We start from the raw sequence: 5,226 nt of genomic DNA, 5'->3' as shown, positions 1-5,226 counted from the left end.
AAATACAAGTGGCAGCCTACTCGTCACATTCTTCTACATCTTGCTTTTTTCACTTACTGTAACTCAGAGATCATTCAGAAAAGAGCAGTCAAGGCAGTTCTATTTGAAATTACACACATACACGCCCAGCTCCCTTCCCTTGCTCCTCCTTTCTTTGTGTTATTTCTATAGCACTCATGACTTTGTAACACACTGTACTTGAATTACTTATTATGCTTATTGTTTGCCTTTCCCCTGGAATGCAAGTGCAGTGAGCACAAAGAATTCTTGTGTAATTTGTGCTTTGCTGTATATGTAATACCTAGAAGGTGACTAGTGCATAATAGGGTCTCAATAAAGGCATAATGGACTGGTCTAGATTTTATTTCCTGTGTTTAAACCTATTCCTTTGCAATTAAAAAGTCATTTTAAAACTGAAAAACTTAGGGCAACATCAAGTGATGTAAAATCTTCACTGAAGTGTTATGCTTTTTGAAAATACTGTGACTATTTCTTTTTTTTTTTTTTGTTAATAAAAATACCAAAGGAATTTAATAGTGGAAGGATAGTGTTTTTCAGAAATGGTATTGCAACAACTGGCCACACACACACACTCGCACAGACTGTGACTATTTCTTCTTCTACCCCACCCGCCTCAACTAAATCAACAGCTGTCCTAAAACTCATATTCCATTCTAGTAAGAAAACTGCAAAGGATTATTGTAGGCAGTCATAAATCTTCTTTTTTTTTTTTTTAATTGCACATTTATTATTTTTTTCACACACACACACTGTATTTTATTTTTACAAGAGATAAATAGACTGACACCAAGCATTGTACATGGATGACCACAACAAAAGCAACAATAATTGCAATTACCAAACATGAAACACACTCATACTATGTCATAATATTGACATTCAGTCCAGTAATCCTCCACTGTAACAGCTCCTTTACTTTGCAGTGAAAATTGATTTGTATATTCTTTGCCTCTGAGTCCTTGTGGGATTTTTTTTTTTTTTAAATTCAGACAGAAAGTCACAAAAATTATACTCATCCTCATCAGTTCATAAATCTTCTTTATAAAAACAAAAAAGTATTGTTTTTTCAAGTATTGTTTGAACTATTTCAACAAATACTGATGAATGAATGAGTGAATAGTTTGAAGGGAAAATGATGGACTGATAGAAACCTGTAAAAGAGGGATGTAGAAATTTAAGATCTCTGAAATCATTCATGTCAAAAACATTGGTGAGATTAAACCTGTGCTTCAGCAGCTAAAGTGAAATACTCAAGTAACTGCCTCTGCTGATTGCCAAACATTTTTGTGCTAAAGTTGTTCAGAAAAGGCCAGATGCCTCTGGCTGGTTTATCTCTTGCTATTCCCAGGGTTCTGCTTTTTTTCAGACTTTTTTTTCATCTATAATCTTTTCATTTAATTACTTCTTTCCCAACTCCATATCTCCTATGTCTGCAATAGCATTTTGTGAAGATATAATAGAGTTCTTGGACCTTTTTTTTGGTAAGTGTCTCTGTAGTGAGATATTGCTTGCTAAGTCCCAGGAGTTACAGTTGTCAATAGGCTGTGGAATGATGTCCAGGATTCGTTATATGACAGGGACTGGAGACCACCCGCCTCTTCACAGTTTGGAAATGCCCAGCAGCCACTGAAAGAGTTTTGATTTCTCAGAAATGTCATCTGTGTTTTTATGTAATAATGGCAGGAAAAAGAGATGTGGACATTTGCCTTCAATTGGCCTAAGTAAAAAATGTTTTTATCATTGAAAAAAGGAAGTGGAGAAAAACAAAGTAAATGGCTTACTCTCCTAGTCCCCTTTAGATATCTAATTCGGTTGGGCTAGTGGCCATTTGGGAATATTCTTAATTTGTGTTTTCTTGCATTTTATAAAGCAGTGATAGATATTGTACATGAAAAAGGCCACAAGAGAAAGAATCTTTAGAGGCAGTGGGGAGGTAGGTCATAATTTTTTATGTCATTCAAATGTGAATTATATAAAACCCTAGATCAGAACTATTTTAACATTGAACTCAAACCCAGTGCCATTCATAACTTGATAGCTATCCCCCAAGAAGATCATTTATAAGCAAGAGAAGTATTTTAGTTGAACATTAGAAATTTCAATAGAAAAGTTTGTAAAATCTCATCAAAATCCACTCGCTAGAAATAAAAGCTTATTATTATTATCATTATTACTATTGTTAGTATCATCTGTTGATCCTGGTGCCCACTCTTCCTCTTTAAAGAATAAAGCATCATTTGACCAGAGGGAGGGAAACCAAGTAAAGGCCACCTGAGAAAACCAAACTAATGCAGTCAAGTTCATGGACTTCAATTGTAGGCGTGCTTTTAAGACCCTCACTCAAGGATGTTTTAGTTAATTCTGAGAAGTCCAGTTTTCAGGCTACTGTGCCTGAAAGGAACAAAGGAAGAGACAGGAAAACTTAAAAAAAAAACAAAAAACCTCTAAAAAGCAGACTCAAGGACTCCAAATACAAGTGTCAGGAATAATTTATTGCAGGGGCAAAACAATTGGGAAATACTGAGGGAATTATAATATATGTCATAATTAATCTTTATGTTGGTAACCTATTATGACCAGAAAAAATATGTTTGGCCTACTCTAATAATACAAGGAATTGTGTAAAAACCATCTTAATGGCATTTCTATCCAAAATGTTTGTAATAAAATATTTAAGGTCAGTTTTTGATATTGATGGGCCCGCCTACCTTAGATAGCACTTATGTAGTCACCACTTCCACCTTTTCATTACTAACAACTGCCACACTTTCACTTCAGACAGCTCATTTTCTGATCATTACCTCTTGTCAATCCAGTTCACTTACCCTGTTTATCCCACTCTTGCAAGTTTCTAACTTCATCAGTACCTCCAATTCCCTGCGCTCATCATTTATTTTTTTATATTCATCATTTGTTCTTGCTTCCCCTCTCCTTTCACTTAACCTTCTTACCCAGCTGAGATTTCATGTACTACTATGATCATTTTCTTGCAAAAGCGCCCTGATTTCCTTGGCCATCTCTTTGTCCACTTTCCTTGCCTGGCAAACATCAGCCCTGGTTTCACCCGACTAACCGCCCACTATGCACCTCCAAGCAGCTAAAACGTTGCTGGAGAAAATCCAACAGTTTTTGCCGGCTAGAGACATTTCAAAACCATGACCACACGTGGCAAGGGCACACTAACTTAAGTGCCATCCTACTACACCTGCCAAACATATTCAATTTCTAACTCTCTGAAATGATGCCTTAAACCTCGATGTCCCTTCCTGCCCCCGTCACTCACATGTTATGATCTCACTCTAATTCCAAGAGTCCATCATATTCATACTTGACACTGCCACATCTCTTTGCCCCTCTCTAAGGCCATTCCCTCCAGATATACTCTGGATCCCACTTCATGCTACCTTGCTGAAGACTTCACTCCTCTAACTATCCTCTTCTTTCTCCCAGTCATCAGTTTCTCTCTCTCCACTGGCTCATATCTGACAACATTCAGGTAATGACTTAATACACCGACCTTGAGCATTTGTTCTTTTCTCAGGATGTTTGCATGTTGTAGTTTCTATCACTTCTGCTTGGAAAGGTCTTTTCTCAGATCTACAAACGACGGCCTCATTATTCTGGTCTCAGTTCAGCTTCTTAACCTTTGAGGATGTTCTCAGCTCAAAGTAGCTCTCCCTTCCACCACCTTTCAGGCAGACAGAGTATGTCACATTACATGATTTTATTTTCTTCATGGTACATACTATTTTATTTTTTAATCACTGTGTTTATGTATTTCTTTTCCCACTGGGGTGTAAGCTTATTGAGGGCAGGGACTGCCTCTTCTTCATTACTGTCTTACTGTGTTACTGGAGAACAGTGCCTGGCACAGCATAGATGCGAGATAAATACTGACTGATGGATTGACTGATACACAAGACATTGTTCCCCAGCAATGTTCACTAAAAGATGTATTACTGTATTTATTCCTTCAAACAAACCTATTTCTGGAAGGCTAGTGAATAATAATAAGAATATAAACACCACTACTAATAAAAATGCTTATCTAGCACTCTCTATGTGCCAGATACTCTTCTGGATGCTTTCCAAATATTAACTTATTTAAATCTCACAACACCCCTCTGAAACAGGTACAACTATTACCCCCATTTTACAAATGGGGAAACTGAGGTACTGAGTGCACCAGCACAATTAAGTGCTGTCCAAACTCAGGTTTTATTGTCGTTTCAGTGGGACAAATATTGAGCAGTGTTTATCTAATATGAATCCCTTCAGATAATCACATCTGTAGGTGGTCATTTCCATAAGAAGGAACTGCCATTTAGTATAAAGTATTAGGAAATCTTGTAGCTACCACTGATCACTGATTATACACTAGGAACAGACTATGTATTATGGGAGATACCAAAGAAGAATAAAACAAGGTCCTTTCTAAAAAGACTGGGGTAATCTATTTAGTAAGTCTAAGGACTGTACATCCACAAAGAACTGTATAATATCATTAAACAGAATGAACAAATTGATAAAATACACCTTTGCATGCATACTTCTAATTTTTAGATGATAACATGCTTTCTATTTTGAAGACATGGAAAATATTTATTAAGTTAGATATGTGGATAAAGACCACATTACCATACCTTGGCACCAACTTCCCAAATCTTAGGATATATAAAGAGTGTTGGATCTAAAAAAATTTTCATATTTGGACATCAGACAGTCTCCCCTCTTTGAACACTATGACTGCCAGTATTAGTTGGTTTACCTAGTTCAGATACTACTTTTCTTTGTACTACATTGAGTCTTTTTTCCCACTAATTTCGGACTTTATGTAAACTTAAAAACTTTAGGTTAGTAAAGTTGGCTACGTACCACTAGATGAACTATGAACTTTTTTTTAAGCTCACAGAGAGGTAATTTAAGGACCAATATAGACAGCATATCTTAAACAATCCAGTCATAACTCCTGCTTGGGTTGGGTGATACTCAGCCTATTTCACTGAAGAATTGAGAACATCCTTAGGCAACAGTGACTAAGGGGCCATGTCTCTTCATCCTATTTTTATATCCTACACTGGCCCACACCCTCCAGGGCCAGCCTGCGTACAGCTCATTTCAGAGATGATTGCCAGGAGTTCCTGGTTTGTGTCTATAATTTCTCAAGTTAAGTCCCTAAAATATCTTAACGTTCTGTCTAAACTA

Source organism: Eschrichtius robustus, chromosome 8, assembly GCF_028021215.1.
Source record: "Eschrichtius robustus isolate mEscRob2 chromosome 8, mEscRob2.pri, whole genome shotgun sequence".
Taxonomy (NCBI): Eukaryota; Metazoa; Chordata; class Mammalia; order Artiodactyla; family Eschrichtiidae; genus Eschrichtius; species Eschrichtius robustus.
Note: the sequence above shows the minus strand (reverse complement) of the source record.